We start from the raw sequence: 26,208 nt of genomic DNA on the forward strand, positions 1-26,208 counted from the left end.
GGGGTCAGTGAAGAAGGAAACTTGGTTCAGGGCAAACAAGTCAGCTGTGGAACGGCACGGCTCTGGCTGTGGAATGGTGTTACGGCTCAGTTATGAAATAGCATGGCTGTGAAGCAGCCCTGGGGCCAGGCCCCTCTTCAGCCAGATAGCTCTGCTCTGCTCTGCTCTGCTCTGCTCTAAGTGGGGCCACTTTGGACACACATCTTTAGTGTTGTGGATCCAGCCAGGAATGAGGCCTTTAGCCTTTGGTGGAAAGGATAAATGTACTTTCTGCCCCGGTCCCTTATTAGTCTGTGCTTATGCAAATGAGGACTCCAAATGCTCCTAGTTTGGCCCAAAAGGCATTGTTCTGATTGATCAGAATGCATGCAGTCACTCTGATTGGAGCCACAGTGAAGATGCTGGTGGGGATATAGCTGCACAGCTATGATTGGACTGGGAAAACCTTGGTCCTATTGGTTGAAATAGAATTACAGGAACTCCTTTAAAACAGCTGGCTCAGATGGCAGAAACAGTGCAGCAGGCAGGCAACATAGTGCAGGCTGTCCCTGAAGTGCGGTTTGTGTGAGAGGCCTCTGTTTAAAATAGTTGCTAGGCTCTGCTTCTCCATTTGAGCCCCGTTAGCCACCAGGAGCCTTCTCATAGGTATCTTCTTTCTCAGGTTCCACAGTTGTGTCTAATTAGGAATAAAAAGCATAGATTGTAAAGACAGGTGGATGAGATAGCTGTCCACGTCCTTCCTACTCTTAATTTCCCAGGAGCTGTGGAAATATTAAATTTGGAAAGCAATTTTCTTTCTAGTTTCTCAATATCTTTATTAATGTTATTGCCTATTTTTTCTCTTAAAAATATTCTTTTCATCAGCTCTATTTGTAAGAACTTGAATTATAACATCTAATTGCCTTGGGTACACTTTAAGGTTTATTTTTTACACCTTTGAACAATTATAGTATGACTGTGTTGTGACATATTTAGTCTGTAGAAGATACTCAGTGTACCTGTAGATTTGTAGATGCTTTGCAATGACTCTGTGCTCATTCAGGGAATTAAATCAGATGGATGAAAGCTGTCCAGACGATGGATACACATCACATAATGGGTGAAGACAGTTGGGTTTAAGGCGTTTGCAGAGACTGAATTATGGAAGAGCACGACTTGTATTCTGAAAATTCCAAGGAAGCACTGAATCATGGTTAAGAGGTGGATGGCAGAATAAAGATTTGCGGTTTTGAGGTATGGTTGTCAAAGGGTAGGACAAGGACTCGGGAGGACAGTGCAGGTAAGGACAGTCAGTCCAGTTTTCAAGGCAAAGTGTCATTGGTGTCTGGCAGAGGGAGTAGAGAAGATGCAATAAATTCTAGGGCTCTTTTGAAAATAAAATGGACATGATTTGTTGACAGGATATATATTGGAAGTTGAGTGAAGGGAAGAAATATGATGTTACTTGAAGAGTTGGCAATATTTTTCTAAGTGAGAAATTTGGAAGCTTTGGCAGACATGAAGATAAGGGCTTATTGAGACATGTCCAATTTGTGACACCTTTTGGGAGCTGATGAGAGGCAACAGTCTTGCCACTTCATATGCTTGTGCAATATTGGATTTTATAGATTGTGTTCCATTAGACAATACCAAATTTAATGTTGCAGTTGTTTCAGAAGTTATATTACAAATCTTCAGTGTACCTGTGGTGGGCTTAATGTATGCTATGGCTAATTTATCATGAGAACTAGTAGCTCTCTTTTCATGTTGCTAAGAAGAATTATTCACTATAAATCAACAAATCCTTGTTGTTTTCTATCCAATCATGCTGCTCACTGCTCTAGTAATAGGAAGCCCTTTTGGCTTTCCATGTAGGAGCTCACAGTTTTGTTGCATGGAAGGGAGTTGCCCACTGAAGCCACTTTCTGATCTGGAAGATTACCTGGTTTGCTTACTTATATGGAGGTGTCTGTGGAAAATGAAGATTTTATATTGCAAGCAGCATGTTGAGAGTACCAGCTTCACGGTACTGGGCCCTCAGCATTTGCATCCTTGTTCTAACGAAGCCCAACTAATTTGGAATGTCTTATCTCTAGGAAGTCTAAATGTCAAAAAAAGTATAAAAAGATAATGATTTTTACCTTTTTATGTGGTTAGATTTTAGTTTATGTATGTGGGTAAATAGAGCATACATTCCTTGAGGGCAAGTGATCTATCTTGTTCACTATTGTGTCACTATTGTTGAGACATATCTCTGACACTCAACAAATATCTGTTAGTTACTGGAACAATGGTTTCGGTTTTTCTCTTAATCTTAGCATTTATTTGTGTCTGTGTGAATCGGCAGGATGGAGGGAGGAGAGGGCAGGTGTTGTGGAAGTTCCCTCCTGTATAATCAGTTGTGTTCCTGTGGGTGGCCAAAACCCTGGTACCCAGGCTTTCCTCAGACTACCTCCAGGCACTTTTGAGGAAATGGACTAGCTCTAGGAGTTCGGATGAAGCAGCAGGGAGGTTGGGCTTGTACGTATGGCACGGCCGTGGGGATCAGGTGGTATTAATACATAGACACCTGCGGCTTTCACAGGTGTTCTTTTTGAGGTCTAGGTCAACTCATGCCAGCAAATGGAATTTATTTGTCAAGTGTCAGGTCTGGAGGTAGAGTGACAAAAGTACAATATTATCCTAGGAACTGAGAAATAGGTACCAAGATAGTAATGAGTAACAGTTACATACAGAGACCCATGGGAGGGATGTACAAATAGGAGTGTGTGTCCGCCCTCTTACCAGAACAAGAGGAGGCTGCCACTCAAAGTGGTCATCAGCACTGTCCTTCAGCAAGAAGAGTGACAGCATCACCGAATGAGTAATGAAGAAGCCTAAGCACTGTATTCCCTAACGAGCCTTTGTCTCTAGAGTGGGTGGGTGGGTGGAGGTCCTATGTGAGGTCTGGGAAGAGGGTTGTGGTGATACTCCACAGGTGCACTTGTAACTATTAATCCAGCACCTCTTTCTTCCCCCATTGTACCCTTTGTTTTCTGTCCTTTGCATCCTGCCTACATCCTAACCCTTCCCTTTCTCCCTTCGTTTTCCCATTTTCTCATTCTTCTTTTTTCCTCCCAGCTGCAGGGTATGATTTAATAAGTATGGTAAAAAGTCTGTACCTATTATTTATAATATAAGAAAATAAAATGTAATATATAAGAGTAAACTAGGAAAAATGATTGGGGTTTCTTGGTGTTGAGGGATTCATAAAACTGAGGAAGAATATTTTTTCCTGCTATACTGATTTAGTCTATGAATACATTTAATTTAGCTTTGAATAAAAAAAACATAAAATGTTTTAAGCACAACAAAGAAAATACAGAAGCCACAGATAAGTTATATTTGCTTTATTGTTCCTGGGAAGAAAGAGAGAAATCATAGCACATCTTTGTCTGTTTCTGCTTTTGAATTAACTGTAGAGCAGATGTCTGCAAATGAAGAGCATGTTTTCTTGTTTAGAGACTGCACTTTTTTCAGTGACATCACATGCATGACAAAAACTCGTGTGGCCTCCCTCCCAGCCCCACTCGTTCACTGGATTAGTGTAATTCTTGGAGAGTATATGAATTTGATAGAACAGAAATAGCATTTTTACAGAGCTGTGTATGATGAAGTTTTTCTACTTGTGGTTCTAAGACTGATTCTTTACGTGGACGGCAGTGACACCAGACAGAAGAGGTGATGTTAGGTTCTTCTGATGCACAGAAGAGACACGCTCAGCTACCTCCGTAAGGTTAGGCATAGGGTGGGAGACATGTGGGCAGTCCTAAGCATGTGGCCAGCCTTTAAGGGAACTCGGGGAAAATGGACTGAGGTGCAGAAATGGGCAGGAACCAGTGCAGCTCTTCTGAGCCTCCCAGTGACAGACTTGAATCTCTGCTATTGGAATGACAGCTACCATCCATCTTTGCTTTTCTGCTACTACTAACGTTCTCTCTATTCATTATTCTTCATGACTACTACTGCTTCCTAACATCAGTAAAGCATCTTCTTACGTGTTTTGTTTTCGGCTCCAGTTATAAATAGTCTAATTCTGTTCCATGTCCGAGTTCAGAATGTGGAGCATGTTCTTGGTCTGGGTAATCTACTGTCAGTTTGTTTACATGGAGATTTTTGCACATGGTCCCCTCTTAAGCCTTTGATGATCTAGTCTTAGCTCGAGTGCTCACTCTAGTCTCCTCAAAGGGGAAGGGCTGTGCTGAATGGCTTCAGGTTATTCCTCCAGCTGGAGCTCGAGGGCAGGGTGCTTGTAGATGGGATTGATTTATAGGCAGGGCAGGCATTTTGGGGGCAAACAATGGCAGTTTGAGTATAGTGAGAAGTTGCTTAGGCACAGGGAGTGCATTGTTTGGAGGACCTGAAACACCTAGTCCAGGGACCGGCTCACACTTGACCTTCCATGCATTTTTGCTTTGATGAAGCCATCAGTGAATGAGAAATAACTGTTCTTTACTTAGTTTTTGAGGATTTCCCTGGATCTCATTTAAATTTTTTAATAATCCCCCCATTGAATTCACCAATTTTTCTTCCAATTTAACTTTTTTCTCACTATTTCATGGATTATTTTAACCTACAAGTAGAACTGAAAATATACACACAAGTTTTACAGGGAGTTAAACTTACTTGCTACTGGTGACATCAATAAGTATTTAAGGCTCTTTCAGTTTTGAAAAGTGATAATTATCGCATCTCGGAGTGTTGTCTCTGTCCTGAATAAATTAATTCTGTGCAGAGTTCCTGAATAGGTACTTGGAGACTATGCAGGTAACATTGACAAAAAGCAGAGTTAGAGTTTTAAAAGTGTGAGATAGGGTTGCCTTTAAATGTGTTGGTTTCAAATGTATGTGCCACTTCTATTTGTCTGTGTGTGTAATTGTTATTGTTGTTTGGGATTTTTGTTTGCTTCCCAAGGTGGAGCTTAATGACCTGTGCATAAGATTTTTCTTTGGTCTAGCAGTCTTTACCTTTCCTTTCCAAATATGTATCATTTACTATGTATCTTGCATAGAGAAACTGATGCACTTTTTTAAAATCAAAGCATTATTTATAACAATAAAAAATTTAAACAACCCAATGTTCAAACAGAATAAAATACTATGCGGGAATTCAAAATAAAGACTGAAAAAAAAAAAACTTGAATACCAAAATACCAACTGTAATTCAGGGGGAGAGAGGTTGGGTTTGAGGTGATTATTTAGGGATGATTATTTTTCTATGTCGCTGATTTTTTTCAATGAGCATATACCACTTTAATCATTTAAAAAGTTGTTTAAACAATGAGGGACACCCTAAATGCAAAAACAGGTCCAGGCAATAATGAACAGTCACTGTCAGCTGAAAGCTGGGCTTTCTTTTTTAAAAAAACATATTTTATTAATTAAGCTATTACAGTTGTTCCATTTTCCACCTTCACTCTCCTCCACCCTGCAAACCCCCTCCCACCCACATTCCCCACCTTTAGTTCATGTCCATGTGTCATAAGTTCTTTAGCTTCTACATTTCCCATACTATTCTTGCCCTCCCCCTGTCTATTTTCTATGGAAGTCTATGTTGGACTTCCATACAGTTCAATTTTCTGTCAGTACCGCTTGTTTTTTTCTTTCTAAATTTTTGTTGTCCTTACTTTGGTTGTGCAAGGAGGAACAGTTTGTCTACCTACACCTCCATCTTCTGATGCACTTTTTATCTAATTCAGACATACAGTAAACCTGTGATTGCTGTACTTATAATTCAGTTGGAAAGATGTAAGTAGGTTGAATAGAACATTGCCTTGATTAGGCAGCAATAATCATTGGTGTACCAGCCTCCAGTATATATTCTTTCAGATGTCACATTGGGCCTGTTTTCTTCAGTTGTAAGTTTTCTTTGCATATATTAATAGAAAAAAAGTAAACACCATTATTTCACTTCAAAGCCCAGTAAGCAATTCATAGCCTAAAATAGTTTTCTCACACGATCATGTTTTAGTCACAATGGCTAAGAGTTATTCTTTTCAGGTATTATGGATAAACATAGTTGTCCCCCACAACGTGAAATAAAATGACAAACAGTACACAGGATTTTAGCATGCAGACTGAGGTGTTATTATTTAGCAGTGAAAAAGAAATAAAATGATTAGAATTTCTGAGTTGTGGTCTTGGCTCTAATACTTCCAATTCATCACTCAATATTGATTTTCTTGTTGATAAAAGAAAGAAATATATGGGACAAAGTTGTTTTTTTTTAAATAAAATGTTATTATAACCATGAAAACATTCGATAAGTACAAAGAACCTGACAGCTTCATCACTGTCAGAGGCTGACCTAGTTTGAAGAGATCGCTACTTGGAGAGTACTAAGAATTAAGTTAGGTGCAAGTGCTTCATAGGGTGGCATGTATTTTAACATGTATAATAACAGGCTGTAATTTTTATGTCTGACTCCTATTAGATTTGAAGTTCCATTGCTCCATCTGTACCCACAACGCACAGGACTGAGCAGGTCGTCCATAACTGTTCATTGTATGAATACAGCTGGCGAGGAGAGGAGGAAAGAACGTCTTTACAATGTCATAGTCTGCTTATTATAAACTAGTGAACTGGCTTCCAGTCATATTTCGGGGAGAGAGATAAATTCCTCGATCAGCTAGCTAGGTCCCGGTTTCCCTTGGCCACAGTCTATGAGACTGGAAGCCTTTTGTTCTACTCATTTCACTTTCTTTTTTTCTTTTTTCTGCTGTAAATGGTTATAGTGAAACACAGAGATTATATGCTCTTGGTAATATCATCTTCATTAACTATTAAATGAAGTCTTTATTATCTGAAAGAATGGACTGTACTGATTCAATTTTAAGTGTTTTCCTGTAGATGGGAACGATGAAGATGGCTTTGCCCAATTCCGTTTAGTCGTGAGTTCTGCAGAGGTGAACTGCTACGGCTGACATGAACACACTTCCCTTAAAGCCCATTCAGAACACTGTGGAGACTACTTTGACTTACTCACAGCTTGGAAATTAGATGTGTTTGGGATTGCATGACCCTCTACTTTTAACACTGATACAGTGTTGAATTCTTATGAAATGTCTTTGAAAAAGTTTACATGCAAGTGTGGAGTCTGACATCACTTGGAAAAGGAAAATTTGGTTGTAAATTTTACCTTATTTAGCACAAGTCATAACTTTTCCCAGAATGCATTTAAAAAAAATTTTGGCTAGTAACATGATCTCATATTTGTATAGTACTTTATACTTTTGTATGTGCTTTCATATAGTTCCTTTGAAAATACCCTCAGGGGAGAGGAAGAATGGTATGATTAGCATCATGTTGCAAGTGCTCTCTGTAGGTTACCTTGCTAACTTATATATAAAATATAAAATAGTCAAATAAAATTAACTTGTCCTAACTATGATGACATTTCCACATTTTTCAAGTTATTCTAATAAATTTGTGAATTTATATATCAATTAAATTTGTGAACAAAGGAAAGACTTGCTCAACCTAGGCTAAACTATATCACTGGGTTTTGGAGCCTTGGGAGATTGGGCTCAAATAAGATGGTTGCAATTTTCTTTGATCACAGATAGGAAACTATCTTCACTTATCACAGAGTAACTGGAGATAACCGAAGCAGAGACAGCTTTGACAATTGTCAAGATAGAAATCACTCCCTTCTGATGAGGAAAATGTGTAACAGAGCAGGCTTAAGAGAAAGATGTTTATAGCTTGGGTAAATATAATGCTTGTTCGTTATAAATTTTCGATGTATTCATTTTATAACTTAGACTCTAACTAGTGGAAGGAATCATTCAAACATGTATTTATAATTCTGTCACCTCTTTTTTCAGTGATTATAGTTGATTGATTTCTGTTTGAGATGTAGCTCAGGTCTAAAAGAGTAGGGGGTGGGGGAGTAGCATGTTCTAGAGAAGGATCGAGGTAGTGGATAATTGAACAGCATATTATGTTTGAATCTATTTAAGAAAAAAGAAAACCAGTTACAATTTTTATAAGCAAAACAATGAGAATAATAAGTTATATAAGCTAAACTTTTATTTCTTTATAGCTGATATTTGGGGAGAACTTCTTGTTGCCTTTTGCTAGTTTGTGTACCTAGTCTTTAAAATGAAATCGTGAAACTGTAGACGCAGGTCTCTAATGTATCCTTAAGTCTCTTATAACATTTATGTTTTCAGGAACTGTAAAGAGTTTCTCTTTACTTTTGATAGGTCAGTCAGATACTACAGAGCAAATACTAAATCTTTATCAGGCACTGAAAGCTATAAACAGTCCAGGTGCCAAAATAAACAGTTGTTCTAGAAACTTCTATAACCAGTTAATAGAGCACAAAAGATTTACTTGGCCGTTGTCTTTGTGAAAAGCTTTAAAGAAATAAGAAAGTACCTTATTAGAGTAGAATCAGGTTGAAATCTATTCAGCTGCTGATCAGTTTTTATTTGCTTTTATGTAAAATAACATTACTCATCATTACTTATCAGTAATAAAGAGTAATTACTCATCAGTAATGAAGTGATATTTTTACCTTGCATAATTTTTAATTGTAAATGCTGTATATCACCTATCACATGTCAAACTTATGAGTTGATTTTATCTATCTTAACTCTATAGTTGTTTAAACCAATCACATTTATACTGTCTTCAACAGAAGTGATTGATTAATATAATACTCAAACCTAAATTTGAAGAACGTATATATTATATGATTTCTTAAGAAAACGCCCTGGCTGGTGTAGCTCAGTGGATTGAGTGTGGGCCTGCGAACCAGAGGATCATGGTTCGATTCCCAGTCAGGCACATGCCTGGATTGCAGGCCAGTTCCCAGCAGGGAACACAGGAGAAGCAACCATACATTGATATTTCTCTCCCTTTTTTCTTCCCTTCCTCTCTAAAGGCAAGTAAATAAAAAAATCTTAAAAAAAGAAGAAAACACAAACATTTCAAAGTATATTAAGTTCTGCCTTTTTAAATCTGAAAAATCTACTGAAGACTCATCTGGATTTCTATGTGCTTTGCATTTTCTTTCTTTTTTTTAAATAACTAACATTTTTTTAAAGATTTTATTTATTTATCTTTAGAGGGGAAGGAGAGAGGGAGAGAAACATCAATGTATGGTTGCCTTTCGTGCGTCCCCTGCTGGGAACTGGCCTGCAGGGAACCAGCCTGCAACCCAGGCATGTGCCCTGACTGGGAATCGAACCGCGTGCATCTTCTAATAACAACAAATATCCTCAAAACACCAATGGCTGAATAATAATTTTGTAGATAATTTTTTCAACATATCAATTAATCATTTTGACCCATTATTATTTTGTATGATTAACTCAATTTAGGGAAAGTCACATACAATTCAATAAAATATATGCATTATATATAATATATTTGAGAGTGACTTTTTTATGGTTGTACATGACAAAATTCAATTAAAAGTCAGTTAAGCAAACCAAAAAATATATTGGTTATCACACTTGAAAGTTCTCGAGTGATGCTTCAGGCATGACAGGATTCAGGCATTCAGATATTCATTTCTCATAACTCTGTTTTTTACAGAGTTGGATGCATTTTAAGGCAGGAAACCTGAGGACAAAATAACCACCAGGCTTTCAGTCTTCTAACTAATCAATTCAGGTGGAAAGGGATTGCTCCCTTTTAAACAGTTTTGGGGAAAGGTGCCAGCTTGATTTTCCTTTTTTTAACTCCGTGTACATTTTCATTCCTGAATGAATAATTATGATTAGGGTGATGGTGCTGTCATTGGTCAGTGTTGGCAGCAGCACCAGAGCCACCCTTGGCCAAACGTAATTACCAGGAAGGAGGAAAGAGGTGTAAGTCTGCAGAGGAACGCAGGGTGTTGTTAGAGGTGCTGGTGTTGGCAGGAAAGCAGGATGTACGTACATGCTAAATTAATTAAACTGAAAGTGGTATACCATTTTGTGAAAATATCATTGAGCAGAATAGCAGTTTAAAACAGTATACTAATCTTTGGTAGTAGAGCAATGTAAAGGATGATTGTGAAATCTTAATACTGAAAATATTTGATGGCTAAAAAAGGCCTGGAAACATAACCAAAGTAGGATACAAAATACTTTCAATGACAGCATCCTATTACCTCATCTATAAAATAATTATTTGGTTAATAATAGACACATTTATAAACTTTTTATATTGAATCATATTGATGCAGAAGGCATTGCAATGTTTATTGAACAGGGTTTGTGTAAGTAAATTATACAGGGTGGGGCAAAAGCAAATTTACAGTTGTTTGTATGGAAAATAATACAGTAATTAATAAATACTAACACAAGAATGAACTCTGTGTTTTGTATACTCACAACCGTAAACCTACATTTGCCCCCCTCCCTTATTCAAGTATGACAATACTGCAATTAATTTAGAATAGAGACAAGGATTAATAAAGCTCTTCTTCCTATTCCCTCATCCCCGCCTTAACTGTGGGAAATTGGATCACTGAATTACACTTTGCTGAAATCTGTCTTTGAATATAGTACATACTTCTTGGATATTAACATGAATTAAACTCCACAGAACTCAAAAAATTAAACTAATGAATTTTTATGTAATTCAAATTAATGAATGCTTTCTAGCCTGATTTTCATCAACCAGTTTCTTGATTTTCTCCATTTGAATAGCCTCTATTGTGGCTATTTACAAAAGTGCTTAATGAGAACCTTTATTGAATAGGTGCTCTATTTCCACAGAAACTGAAAATTATTTTCATAGTTTTACAACTTTTTTCACAATTTTACATCTTTTGATAGTAATATAAAGTCTTTCAAATATTAAGCATGGCTTTTACCATAGGTGTTTTATAAATACTTTCTTTAATCATCTGAATATGTTCTAGTATATTAAAATACTACAGTAAAAACAATGACTCAAAAATTTTTTTGAGATGAAGGAAGGAAAGAAAAGTGGAAAGAAAGGAGGAAAAGGGAGAAGAAAGGAAGGAAGGAGGGAAGAAGGAAGGAAGAACAGAAAGAAGGTGCTTAAAATATGAGAATATTGGGACAAAATTCTGTTTCTAAAGAGCTTGGTGCTGAAATCCTTATTTGCAGTATTTTAGAAATAGTCCTAGTGTTAGAAGATAAACTAAATAAATGTTTAATTTAGAAAAATTTTAAACTAATTAAATCTATAAAACATTGGAGAAATATAATAGTTAAATAAAATTCTTTGACACCTTTGAGAGTAGCTGTTTTCATTATTTTGTAGGTAAAATGTAAAACTGACTTTGAGAGAAACAAAGGTAAAAACCAACCTTTTCCTAATCTAATGAAGGAATTGAGTGAATGAATGCAGTTATCTGGGAGAAGAGCAAGGAAAGCAGAAGAAATAAAAAATTCAAAGGTATAAAGTTTGTTTTGTATCAGAAGTTCAAAAAAAACCTCATTAAAGTGTTATAAAAAAAAGAGTACACCAAAAGGCAAATAAAAATTATGAAATAAGTATTTAATAAATCACACATAAAAGTTGTACTTTACTTGCAGTTAAGGTAGTATACTTACCTTACCAGAAAGAGACACATTTAGACAATCCAGTTGTCAAAAGATTAGAAAAAATATCACAGCTGGCAAGGGTGGTTAAAATTAGCATTACCATCTGCTGCTGGTGGAAGTTTTTTAGGTATATCGTTCTAGAAAATGACAGTATGCATGAAAATACTCTAAAGAGCAAATATTTTTTCTAGGAAGCCATAATAAAGCAATAATTTGAGATGAGCACAAATATTTATGAACAAAGATATGTATTATAGTTTTATTTATAATGTGAAAGTGTAGACCATTTAAACAATCCAACAGAAATAATCATAATTATTGGGAATTACTGTTTTATTTTCATATACCAAGTAGTGTGATTTCTGCTATGTATGAATTATCTCATTTATATCTTTCTAAATTCATGTGCTGTATAGCTAGTGTTTATTTGTTAATTTTCCTATCTCTGTGTTTATACATAGGGTCAGATTTTCATTGGTGGAACTCCCCTTTCATCATGTGTAGGAGCCATGTGATTTGAAGAACAGGCCATATCTGAATCTCTAAGAGTTCACTCTGATTGGTGGGAGTGAGTCAGTGGTTGTACACCCCAGTGATTGGTTAAGAATGTGCTTGTTACCTTTTTGGTCCAGAGTAAATCCCAGGACTTGTGATTAGTGATTATAAGAGAAATGCTTCCAGCTCTCTCTATTGTTTTTGCTGAGGCTCCTTTGCTCTTTCTTCCCTGTCCTCGCCACCTTCCACCCCTCCAATTCCTCTAAACATTGCCAAGATTTCTTTCTTTCCTTCGATTTATTTTCTTTTTTGAATTCCCAATTGTGTTAATAAAAGTTTCCCTACCCAGGTATGAACTTCACTCTGCCATACATTTTTTACTAACTCACATTTTTAACCTGTGACCAGTTGTAACTACTTTGGATTCATCCTGATGCCTAGGCTGTGTTTTCCATAAACAACAATATTTAAGAGGTCAGAATTTGCAGAGTTAATGTTAAAAAAAAACAAAGACTTAGCCTTAACCTATTTAGGCTGAAAATATGATAAAGTGTCATACAAGCGACTTGTGTTTTCTACTGATTTCAGCTGAAAGAGTGAATGACTTGATAATTGTGCTCCTACTTCTTCTAATTAGAAAAATTTCCTGCTGGTGACAGCTTCAATGCACTGCTAAAAGTTTTGTGTCAAATGTAGAGGAAAGAACTAGATAGAATTTGTTGTTAAATTGGTGAATTTAAAATTCTGTTAGTTCTGAAATAGTTTGTCGTGTCATATCCTCTATCATTTTTTCTTTGCCATGCTGAGAACTTGAAATGAATGTGGAAGAGTATCAGGTGATGTGAATTCTGGGTCCATACTGACATCTCTGAGAATAGGAAAGCCAGGATCAGGGTGGTCTTGGCCTTGCTTTATTCCTCCATAAATTAAATCTCAAGCACCCTTCTAGTTTTACATCTCACAAACAGGAATGCTCTGAGTCTGTTTCTATTTTGCTTTCCCACATGACAATTATACACACATTTCTAAGATGCAGTTTTGCTTGTCTCACCTCGACTTCACGGTCTCTTCAGAGCCACATCTGCATAATCTTCGACAGCACATGACTTCCCTGTTTTGTTATACTCTTACTACCTTTAGAGTAAAATCTAAATTTTATGGCATGGCATCCAGGAAACTTCTTAACAAGGCTTTACCTTACCACTAAAATTTCTTATAAAACAGTCTTTCACAAGCATCCTATTTTCAAATCATGAATACCTAATTACTTGCCTACTTGAAGGTGGCATGTTTTTTCTTATTCCTGTGCTTTTGCCTATGATGTTCTCATTGGCAACTTTGGCCTTTCCCAGTCTTTTCACTGAATAACTTCTAAATTAAAGGTTCACAGGTCCCACCCTCTCCTCATTTCTTCCACACTTGACCTTGCCATTAATGCAGTTCTTAACGCACTGATAAAGGATGACGTAGACTTACTTTCTTCTCCCTAATGACTAGTACAATTAGATATTCAGTGGGTGCTCAATGAATATTCTTTTAATGAACTAAGTTCATTTTCCAACTTCCCTTAGAGCATAGGGGTATAGTTATGACTGTGTGTATGCCCACACCTCAGTGAAAACACTAGAATCCAAGGGAAATGACGGCCCCAAGCCACTTAGGGCAGCCGTCCCGAGTCACTATGTTTGTGCATTTTGCCTGAGGCATTATGGTGAAAAGACTGGAGAAGACATCTTTAAGAAAAGATGCCAAGGCATTTGGACTTCGTAGGGAGGGTGCTATGGCCTGGTTGCCTATGTAGGGATTAATTAAGATGTAAATTTAATACAAAACCAAGTATTTTTTATTAAGTAGAATTAAATTTAATCTGATTTGATTGCATGTAGATTGTAAGGGAAATTATAGGGATTAATAATGCAAGGTTTCTGGCTTGAGCAATTAGAATGAAGATTGTACTATTTACTTAATTAAAATCACAGGACAAAGCAAAAAAAGTGAAGTAAGACAGTTATAGGCCAAGGATCTGATTTTGTATATTTTGAATTTAGATGCCTGTTGGAGATAAGCAATGAATATTCAGGAAAATGTTCTTTTTGGCAGCCTTTTGCAAATTAGGTTGAAATATTAAATTCTTGGAGCTTATTTAAGAAAAATATGTAGTAACATCATTTTTAAGATGGCGGTTTCTTTCATTTAATGTAAAAATACCTTTTTGCTTAGCTTGTTTGCTTAGCTTGGTTTTATTGTATCTGGAATATTTAAAGATATAAGTGTTACAGTAACAAATTAAAGCATTTAGTCACATTGCAATGTTAATAATGTTTTTTTTTAAACTTATACTGTTGGGAAAAATGAATGGCCTGGTAAAGAAATGGCAGGTTTCATTTAACTTCATTACATCTTTAAATTTAATGAGAATATATAATAAATGATGGCCACACCACAAAATTGAGTGTGTTATGCTTCTAAAATTTAAAGAATCATTTGAATTGGAAATCAAGATTTTATGTTAAAAAATGTTCAAAAGAGCAGCTCATAAACACATCACATTTTTTTGCAAGGATACTTAAAATGCTTTTTATATTATCAAATCTAATCACCTCAGACATGAATAATAGATTCACTTCAGAGTAGATGTCATTTTCCTGCAAAAGGGAAAATGGAATAGGCACAAGTTGATTCTTGTCTTTTGACGTTGGGTGTTTTGGGCTATTCTTTACTCAGTAACATTGCATAAAATATTCTAAGTTGAAAAATATTTCCCTCAGTAAGACTGGATTTCAGTCAATATGAGATAAAAACAAAATCTGTGGGATGTGAAGTTGAATTAAGTTGAATAATTTCAGGAAAATATTTACTTTGCTATAATATTGTGAATTTTTTTAACAGTCTGGTTATCTTGGATTGTCTTATTTCTTTTCTGAGACTAATAGCTGCACAAAATAAATAGAGAAGTTACCATTGTGCTGGAAAGGAACTAATGTTGCCTTTCATTTTGTTCCCTCTTCCCAGGGACCAGAAGGAGAAAATGATCTGGTAAATTGCTCTGCAAATCCTGACAGAGTTTTAAGATTACCTTTTAGCTGTGTCTTCTTTGAAATGTCCTGTCCACGATGAACAAATTTATTTCTAGTGATGGAAGAATGTGAAAATTCAGTCTTTACATTTCGAGCCAAGATAAAGTGGGTTATATCATTTATATACCCTATGGCCCATTAATGCTAAGAGAATAACATATGATTTAATATGAAATGATGGGAGATACACATTTTTTGGTTAAAATTATAAATACCGATAAATGGCCTTAAAATATACCCTGCTTATATTTTAATTCAAATTTTAAAATTGTGGCCTTGTATGATAGATGTTATTAATGCTCTGCCTATCACCTCTCTCCCTTTGAATCTCCTAAACTTCTTTTCTTCATTTATTACCTCAGAGTTTGCCTCCGGGGCCAGCTAAACTAGGGTCCCTTCTTTTTTTCTATGTTAAAAAGTAAAAAAGAATAGGGTCAACAAATAGATAAACAGGCTTCTAAAGAAAATAATGTGTGAGGTGGAAAAAGCTAGCTTTCAGATGGTATAAATGCAAAGAGCTAGAGATAAAATATTTGAAATCTGTCTTTAGTCTGTAATTTAAAAGAGTAAAAGATGCAGGTGTGGCCTTACCAATGGTTTATGTGAAAGTTACAGAGTAGGCAGAACAAAACATGTGTTTTCATATATTTGCCCCCAAACCCACCACTCCACCTGCCCCCCCCATACAAAAGCTCTTTGATATTTTGGTAAGAAGAAATACTGCTACTTTTTGAATTTAGGTCAGAGGTAAATTTGAAAATACCAAATTAAGGGAAGGAATAATTTGTGTTGTTTCTCCTGGAAGGAAAATTTTTTTTTGTTTTAGAATATGTATTAAAACCTCTAAATTGTGGTACACATAAATATAATCATTGATTCATTCCACTAAGTCCAATTTTAATTCTGTTTTTAGTGTTATGTGATTGCATCTGATACACGTAGGAGAGAAAGTGACTGCAAGAGAACTTGGATGGCAGCTGCATGACTGAAACTACCAAAGTCAAGTGTCGGTATTCTTTCAACTAAAGTTCAGCAAAACCAGGTAAGAATAAGTGATTATTTGTTTATTTACTTTGAGCTGTTTGGGAAAAAAAATTGAAACTAAAAATGTTTTTATTTGCACCAAACATTTTTAAAAAATTGTAAATTACATAAAAACAAAATACTGTAAAATTAAAATTATGAATGAACCTGTTTTCTAAAAATTGCTGTCATTTTGTTCTCTATCATTTGATTTTTGTTTTGTTGGTTTTTCCCTGTATGCAAAGTTGATAATGTTATACACATTCTTTGTTGAATTAATTATTTTTGTAACATATCTCTTTTGTCCTATTTGATAATATGAATTAGTGTTTCATGGTTTTTATTGTATTGGTTAATATGAGCAAATTATTTTAAAATATTTTGTATATTTATTATTTAGATAATATGCTTATAGGTAGATATATACGTCGCTCATTTTGCATTAGTGGTTACTAAAATTAGCATCCCTGGTTCAATGGTTATAATATTGTAAAGGCTTTTTACTTTTATGACTGAAATTACCTGTAGAAAGTGATAAGGAATTACCACTTCATCAGTTATTTTTGAAAATGTTTGTTAACTCATTGACTTATATTTTTTTATTCCAAGAATTTCCCTAAGAAAAACCTAGTGGAAGAAAAATTAAAAATTGAGATTCTAAATTTTGGTTGCAAGCATTAGTACACTCTACTCACGTATTCACCACTATATGCCTTATAGAACAACATAATGTAAGTGTAGAATAAAGTGAATATTATATTTGCATTATCTTCCCACAGTCTCTAATACTTCATTTATGAATGATGGCAAGTATACATTTATTCAACTAATCTTTATTGAAAACATTATTATAGTAAGCCTAAGGACTGTGATTATTTCAAAGCAGTGGTGGTGATTCTAGGTATTACATGCAGAAAGGTACAGAAACAGTTTCCTCTGTCTTCTACTTTTCAATAAAATATGACAACCTAAGAAACATATTTTGGGCCCTTAGTTACAGGTAGGATGTGCTAAGTGTCAAAAAGAAGTATAAAGAAAGGGCAGTTGCTGATGATAATACTTTCAGGGTGGCAATTGTAGAACACAAATGAGTCACAATGTGAGTTGTGCTTTTTGAGGTCCATAGAACTCTAAAGGCAGGTGAACATTTAAATGGAGGATCAAGTTGGACCAAACGCGCAGAGCTGAGGCAGCACAGGGGGTATTCGGGAAATTGGAAGGGCAGACAGATACAACAAAGCAGCGGGAAATACGTTCTGTGACTTAGATATTTATATTGCAGCAGTGTGTGTATGGTGAAGCACAGTTATAGGACAGTTAGACGACCCACGTCCTTTCAGAGGCTTCATGTGGAAATGATGTGCATGTTAGACTAATGAACAGAGAACAAACCCAAAGGAAGAGAGAATAATTTGTACACTTTTTCTTTTATTTTCAACAGCGTTTGTTCAATACTTGCAATTTGGAAGACACTACAATAAGAACTGTAGAAAAAGAAAGGTGAAGAAGATGCAGTCTTCACCCCTGATGAGCTTGTACTTTAGTGGATGAGACTTGGGTGACAAACAGATAAATATAACACACAATGACAGTGTAACAGTTGAATTATATTCAAGGAAAGACTAGTTGGTAACTAATTACTTTAGAGATGCAGGTAGTGGGTTATCGAGATGCAGGTACTGGGTTACCCATTGATGAGGTGGTCCCACAAACATCAAGTCTGATCAAGGTTCCCTAAGAAGCAATGTTTTTAAACTTTTCAGTAATTTAAACAAGAAACAATGGAAATGTTAGGATGAAAGTAGTATAAATAAAAAGCAGGGAGCAGGATGTAGGTAGATGAGATTTGGCAGTGGTAGAAGTGATGGGAAGTTAAGGAAAAGGGAGCCTGTTGATGGCATTAACAGAAATGGGGAAATCCAAAAAAGTGAATTTGGTTTTGGCAAATTAGTAGGTTTAGTTTTAAACACTGAGGGGTTTTCTGTGCTCCCTTTTCATATCTTTGCTAGAGCATTCAGAGCATTTTTATTAAAAAATTCATTGCAATTTCTTATCTGATGTTTGTCTAGAAGGTATACAGCCATGTAGTATGAAAAATAGAGACATTTATAGAAGATGATACAGGATATAAGAAACATTGTACATAGAACAATGATGCCTCAGTTCCCTTAAAAGTAGTCACCTTGCGACTTCACACAATTCTCCCAGTTGCCATCAGCTGCCCCATCATATTTTTCTGAATCTCACTGACAGTCTGAAGTCTCTTCCCTTTCAAAGGTGATTTTAGTTTTGCGAAAAGTCAGAAGTTGCAGATGCCAAATCTGGGCTGTAGTGGGGCTGAGTCAGCTGGGTGATTTGATGTTTCATCAAAAAACTCTGTAGGGGACATGATGCATGAGTGGGCACATTATCATGATGGAGCTGTCAATCACCAGTTTCCCATAGCCTCGGCCTTCTGAATCCAAATAATTTCTGAGAAGGAATGTTCAAGCTTCATGCAAAACTTGATGTAGATTCATTGCTCTACTTGCTCAGTCATTTTGTTTTTGTTTAATTTTTTAAAGTTTAATCTTCATTGTATTTTTTTCCATTACCATTTAGTCCCCTAATAACCCCTTCCCCCCAACAGGCACCACGCTATTGTCCATGACCATGAGTCCTTTTCTTATTTTTGCTCAGTCCCTCCAGCCCCTAACCTCCTCCGCACCACTAGCTATCATCGGTCAGCCATTTTGAATGTGATGGCCATAGTAAACATACTCAATGGTGTCTACCACCCCCACCGACTAGTACAATGAAGTTGTCACTGTTCGCTCATGTGCATTTCAGTCCACTCTCCTTGGCTGCCAGCTTTACACTGATGTCAGACAAGCTCTTCTCATTATATTAATGGCTGGACTTTTTCTGGAATGAGGATTCATTTATTTACTATTTAAAGTCATTTGGGTTTCCTTAAGATGAAAGTACAATAATAAGAGTAAAAACAAGTTATACCAAACAAAACATATGACCTATGAAGTAAAGGTCTGATTTGATTTATAACTATCTGTGTAGATAATTTAGCTTTAGCCCTTTTGGCAGTCACAGAAATGGGTATATGTTCTTGCCCTAAAAGCTTGCATAAGCTTATTGTAGAAATATTATGTAATGGAACAGAAAAATGTCCTTATTGCTTAGAGGTGCCTTAAATATTGCATTGTTGAAAGGAAAGAGAATATTGTTAATACATAGTTATAAGTAGCTAAATTTGTGAAAATTAAAATTCAACTTCTCCAGGAAGTTCTTTTGAAATCTGGACCAGATCCTTCTCCTTAAGTAAGGTTTGTACCTTACTTAACACCTTTTATATTTCTCTGCCATAGAGCACATTTTAGTCTTGTCTATCATTCCCTGAAACTACACAATCTTGGGACTAGGCCATCATTTATCATTTTATACATATATATGCGCGTGTGTATATATATATATTATAAAAGTGTACATCTAAATAAAAGTCATCACAATGTTATTTTGTAGATCATACTCCATATATGTTTCTTTTTTTTAAAGATTTTATTTATTTATCTTTAGAGGGGAAGGGAAGGAGAGAGGGAGAGAAACATCAATGTATGGTTGCCTTTCATGCATCCCCTGCTGGGAACTGGCCTGCAGGGAACTGGCCTGCAACCCCGGTATGTGCCCTGACTGGGAATCGAACTGCAATTGTCTGGTTCTCAGGCCCGCGCTCAATCCACTGAGCTACACCAGCCAGGGCTCCATATATATTTCTTAAATGCAAAATTAAATTCATTTCCATGGCTTATCTTAATTATTGCTGAACTAGCCTATACACTTTTTGTGAGCTCCATATTAGATATTGATTGTTGTGTGATAAATCACTCCAGAAATTAGCAGCTTAAAACCAGTGCTTATTTACTGTCCCACAGCTTCTGTGGGCTATTAGCCCAGACCCGGTTTAGCTCGTGTCTGGCTCTTGGTCTGTCATGATGCTGCAGTCAAGCTGTGCACTGGAACTACGGTTTATTGCAAATTCAACTGGGTTAAGGGTCCACCTCCAGACACAGTCATGGAGGACCTCTCTCTATAGAGCTACTTCACTGTAAAGAAGATAGCTTTTCCCACAGCAAGCAATCTAGGAGAGAGCAAAGGTGAGCCCTCGTGGTGGAAACCACATTCCTTTTTAACCAAATCTAGGTAGTGTCATCCCACCTATAGTGAGTTGAATGGTGACTTCCAAAAAGATGTGTTCAAGCCTGTGGTACTTGTGAATATGACATTATTTGGGAAAAGAGTCTTTGCAGATGTCATTAAATTACGGGTGTTGAGTGTGATCATTCTGGATTAACTAGACGAGTCCTAAATCCAAGGGCACGTGTCCTTGGACACACACACAGAGGAGAAGACCATGTGAGGACAGAGGCAAGGACTTGTGTGATGCAAGTATGAGTCAAGCATCACCTGGAGACATCAGAAGCTGGGCAAAGCAAGGAACAAAATATCCCTCACCGCCTTCAGAGGAAATGCAGCCTTTCCGACACCTTGGTTTCAGACTTCTGGCCTCTGGAACTGTGAGAGAAAAATTTCTGTTTTAAGCCATGCAGTTTGTGGTAATTTGTTATGGGAGTCTCTCGAATAATATACCACCACTAATGCAGTTTTAATGTTTTAGAAGTGATTCTGTAAGTCCAGACTTCATTCAGTTGTCAGGGATCACAAAAAGGCATGAATACCAGCAGGTAGAAATCAGTGGAAACCATTTGGGAGACTACCTACTCCATCAGATTTCTGGATGGCGCCATTTGATTGACATGTCTGTGTGGTTGGCCGAAATGCAACAGGTCAGAGATTAGGAGCATGATCTCACATTTTCAAAAATTATGTTCTTTCTTTTATATTTCCTACCTCTCAGATTAGAATTACTATTCATTTGGTTAGTCAAACTTGAAAGCTTAGAATACATTTTAATTCCTTCTTTCTTAATGCCATGACTTTTAATTGACTAACCAATCTTTTTCATTCTATTCCTTATATTTGTATTGTTTAACTCTTTTTCTCTAATCTTTCTCCTACTATTTACAGACTGGTTGTCTCTTGCCGAAACTAGCATAATAGCCACTCCGAGGTCAAACTGTCTCTGAACTTTTCCCCACTCAAACTGTCCCCTACAAAATGGCTTTTGTCACATAATGGGATTATGTCATTATCTTTAACATTTTCAAGAAAAAGAAGACTTGTGATCTGAATCTTAACGTCCTAAAAATCTAAGCTTCATCTTTAATTATTCCTTAATATAGGTCCACAGAATTATATAAAATTTTCCAGATATGTTTTAACTTTTGCTTGCCTTTGTATGGGATTCTCTTTTTCTAGTAATAAAATGAGTGTTTGGGTATTTGTTTTTATATTCAAAGCACTGAGCAGAATTTCTACTCTAATGACCATCACAGAATAGGTTTCCATCTGTTGTAAACTAATGTCAAAGATGAAAGAGCTGAAGAGAGCAGAAGAGGCCTAAAGCATCAATAAAGTAGTTTAACTTACAGACTGGCCTAAGGTGGAAATGAATGAAAGAGAAAGGGAAATTAGGGGCTAATTATGGAGCTACACTGGGACATCAACGGATAGGATGAAGGAAAAAGTCTGTTCACTGTAAATGTGCAGAAGTACAAGGTGAAGAAAGTGTTTTAGAAAAGAGAAGGTTTTAAATTTGAGCTCATAAATGAAGTTTGGATTAAAATGTGACCTTAATGTAGTTTTAAGCTTTTAGGAATATTAGAAGATATATCCTCATGAACATTATAATAAGTTGAGCAGAGAGTGAAAGGTGATGCAGTTGTTCAGGAGAATAAGGAGAATAAATAGATGACACAATTGGAAGCAATGTTAAGAACCTAGCAGGAAGGAAGTAGAAGTGTAATTTCTTCTGCCCCTTCTGTTTCAATAGGTAAGACTAATAGCACTGTTATCCGCAGAGAATCTCTAGGGGAACAGCTCAGTGGAGAGCAAATTCAAATCCTATTCAGGAGATCTATGATGCTTTATCTGCATTTAAATACAAAAGCAAATAACCTTTAAGTCATTGGAGTTAAAGAAAACATTTTGCTTTTACTAACCTTAATTCGTATATCTAAAATTTACATTTAGTATATCTATGTAAGTAAATAAACTTGTGCTCTAATAATCAATAGTATTCAAATAAATCTTTACTTGTGTCATAATAACATTAGTTTTCATTTAATGAAGAGATATGAAGGAAAAAAGTTCTATGTATTTACATAATATGCAATTATAATAAATAGTTTATTTATGAATTAATTGCTATTTGAACAAAACAATGAAACCTTGCAAAGCAATGCTCATTGAATATGTTGGTCTCTGTGTTGCAAAATGGGGAACTATGGGTCTTCTAGTGTAAACTATGCTGAGTGTCACTTGTCATACCAAAGCCTTCACTTACTTAGAAGTAACATTTTTGTAAAATGGTTCTATGTGTTTTTAGAGCATGATTTACATTGAGAAAATTTTAAAATAAACAATTTCTAATAAAAATGTTCTTAAAAAGGAGAATTTTTATACATAAGACAAAATTAAATGATGGATAAGAATAGGACTTACATTAGCTTATGCAATGCATAAGGAAATGGAAGTGGCTGTCTCAGAGAAGGAAATTGGCAAGTCATGAATTTGAAATTGCATAGTTCATCAGTAAGTGGCCTGACAGTCTAAGCTGGAAACTTTTTGAACAGGTAACCATCTGTGAAACAATACCTGTTCATACAAGCAATCTGTATTATGTAGGAATCACACCTACATTTGAAGATTACCATTCTTAAATTGCAAGTTACAGAAATTAGTTCTGGGCATGTTAAACAAAAGGCTGTGGGTTAGCTCATAGAATCAGAGGGTGATCAGACAAAACAGTTCTCAGGAAAGACAAGCTGGAGCTGCTCCAGGGGTCTAGAAAGCAGGAAGTGGAGAGAGACTGTGAAGTGTGCTGCCCAGAGCTAAATGTGGGCCAAGAGTGCGGTTTTCATGCTATTACTCCCACGTTCACAAAGGGAGTCTGCATGGCTGAGCTTGAATTACTTAGCCGGTGCCGGGAACCATGACACTTGATTCACAACTCTGGAGGCTGCATGATCATGACCCAAAAACCTTCAGAGATCTGGGACCAGAATGGGGAGTGAATGTGGGACCAGAAAAAACAATAGATCTGTGCTAAAACCCCTCTTCCAAACCGTCTTTTGAAAGCCACAAAACTCTAAATGCGGTAAACCTCAAATAATAAAGATTTTGCCAGTAAACTTAATGTAGAGTAAATAATGTTGCTTAGGTTTTGATAGATATCTACTACTTTGACAAATATTTTCTTTTATACATGTTTATTAATTACCTGTCATGTGCCAATTGATGTACTTAGCAGTGAATATAAAATTGTAAACAGCGAACCAGACAGTCGGTTCAGCCACGCCGGTGAGGGCGGCCAGGGGGGGAAGCCCCCCAAATAAAAAATAAAAAAATTGTAAACAATAGAATTAGTTTTCGCTTTGCACAGAGCTTATAGTCTAGTGAGAATAGAAATGTAACAATTAACATATCACAATAAGTCTAGGGAGGGAGGTGCATTAGTTTCTTAGGGCTACTGTAACAAAGAGCCACAGACTGGGCTGTTTAAAATAACAAAAATTCTGGAGGTTAGAAGTCTGAAATCAAGGTGTCAGTGGGTCACACTTCTTTCAAAGGCTTTAGAGGAGATTCTTCTGACAGTTACTGGCATTCCTTGACTTTTATAGCCTGGCTCCATTTCACATGGTTTTCTTCCCTGTGTATCTTTGGATGTGTCCTCTTCTCTTATATTATCAGTCATGGGACTTAGGGCCTATGCTAATTCCAGAGCTTTATCTCAAGATTCTGAACTGATTATATCTGTTAAAATCCTATTTCCAAATAAGGTCAGATTCTGAAGTTCTGAGTGAAGATGAATTTCGGGGAGATTCTCTTTAACTCATTCTAGGATGGTACACTGCAGTGCTGATGTTCCTAGCAGGGACCCTGAGCCTATGCTTGGTGCATGTTAGAGAAAGCTGCCTAAAGGAAATGATGTCTAAACTAAGGGTGAATGTTCAGTCAGAAGGAACGGGATAGGAAGTGGACCCCCTCAGCATCTGAGTTCACTGGAAGAATTGAAAGCAGTTCAGTGCAGCTGAAATAACCAATACACAGGGCTGGGTAGGAGGTAGAGAGGAGAGATGATGAAGAGGTGAAAGGGGCAGATGATAGGGGTCATGTAGGGAACTTACCATTATCCCAAATGTAGTGTGGTGCCACTGGAGGGAGTTAAGCAGATGAACAACCAAATAAGATTGCAAAACCCATGATGGGTGCAATGTGGAAATAAGGAAATGATTGAGCAATGCTGGAGAAAGAGGTAGCTAGGAGAGTGTGCAATAATCCAGGTTTGAAATAATGGAGGCTTAGAGATTGAGATGCCGGTGGGAATGAAGAAAAATAAATGTAATAATGGTATATTGGAAGAGGGGAATGGATTTTATGTAAATCAGAGGCAAAGGATGAAAAGTGAGGAATCAAGTGTAATGGCTCAGGTTATTAGCTTCCAACACTGTAGGTGCTGAGATTGAAAGTGTATGTCTGTGTGCGTGTGTGTGCGTGTGTGTGTGTGCTCGTGTGAGAGAGAGAGAGGGAGAGAGAGAGAGAGACCTGGGAAGAAAATAATGAATTCCGTTTTGGACAGTTCCAGGTTGGGTTGCTGTGGTACTTCCAAACGAGGCTGTTCGAGAGGCAGCTGTCTATATAGGACAGGTGATGTTGAGTACGGAACTTTGAGAGTATATATGGTACCTGAAATTGTTGGCGATACTTGAAAAAATTACATTATTACTGTATCTAACAAAGAAATATTATGCAGACTGAAATAATGACATTTAGAAATACTTAATGGCATAAGAAATAGCCATTTGAAATGCAAAAAGAACAATAATGTAAAGAACAAAACTGGGATACACGGCTTATCTACAGTAAGATCTTCATACTCTATATACCTGACCCAACTACTTCAGTATTAAATTCTGAAAGTAAATGCACCTAAATGTTAGCAGCGGCTATTTCTAGGTGATTTGAATTTTATTCTCCTTAACTAATTTTTTAAAGATTTTATTTATTTAATAGACAGAGGGGAAGGCAGAAAGAGAGGGAAAGAAACACTGGTGTGAGGTTACCTCTTGCAAGCCCTCTACTTGGGAACTGGCTCACAACCCAGGCATGTGCCCTGACTGGGAATCGAACTGGTGACCCTGTGGTTTGCAGACCAGCACTCAATTCACTGAGCCACACTAACTGGGGCATTAACTAATTTTTAAAGGTATTGGAGTATATATAACTTCTGTAACCAGAAAAAATGCTGTATTGGGATAAATTTCAACACATAAAATGTATCTGAAATAGAATTTTATAGCATAGTATTTAAAAAATATGTAATTGATTTCGAGGATTGGGTGTCTTTTTGACATAAAAGGAAAATGAGCTGTAAATGAATAAAGAGTTATACCACCTGAGCCAGGTATTTTATAAAATATCTTGAAATATATATGGGGATATGGATTGTACATTCTTAGTATAGTTAATTAGATATTTAGTAAATCAGGGAAAAAGATTATTACTTTTGGACATAAAATAGGACATAAATTAGATTTATTAAATAAATTACAACATTTTTCTCACTTGATTTTGAAAACTATCAGTGCATGAGCAATTTAATAAATCACCAATTCGGATCCTTTTATGTAAGTTGTCATCAGCAATGCAGGTTGCCTTATGTAAGGTGATTAGACATAACATTCCTGTGCAGATTTTACTAATTCCTAAGCCATGAGTGGTATTTAGGTTCCTGGAATGCAAAGTTAGAGCCTTAATATGAAATCTACTTTACATATCTAAGGGTTGTGCTGGAGAACAGAACATATTTGCATGTTCTCCTGTTTGATTTCTACCAAGGTTCAGAAAATTAAACAGCGATTTCATTGACACATACTGGATGATATCATGGTGCATTAGGCTATTTCCTGG

The 26,208-nt window shown here is 36.3% G+C and overlaps 1 protein-coding gene across 4 annotated transcripts in view; it reads left to right on the forward strand.

Annotated features, from left to right (window-relative positions):
• Positions 1 to 26,208, forward strand: part of GULP1 (GULP PTB domain containing engulfment adaptor 1) — a 217,486-nt gene that overhangs the window by 51,121 nt on the left and 140,157 nt on the right. For all 4 annotated transcript variants that reach the window (XM_053665219.1, XM_037162974.2, XM_037162978.2 and 1 more), the window contains exon 2: positions 16,016 to 16,144. The gene's annotated coding sequence lies outside the window, so the exon portion shown is untranslated. The remainder of the gene's footprint in view (positions 1 to 16,015; positions 16,145 to 26,208) is intronic.

This window comes from Artibeus jamaicensis, unplaced genomic scaffold (genome assembly GCF_021234435.1).
Source record: "Artibeus jamaicensis isolate MK-2021 breed Jamaican fruit bat unplaced genomic scaffold, CSHL_Jam_final contig_391, whole genome shotgun sequence".
Lineage (NCBI taxonomy): Eukaryota > Metazoa > Chordata > Mammalia > Chiroptera > Phyllostomidae > Artibeus > Artibeus jamaicensis.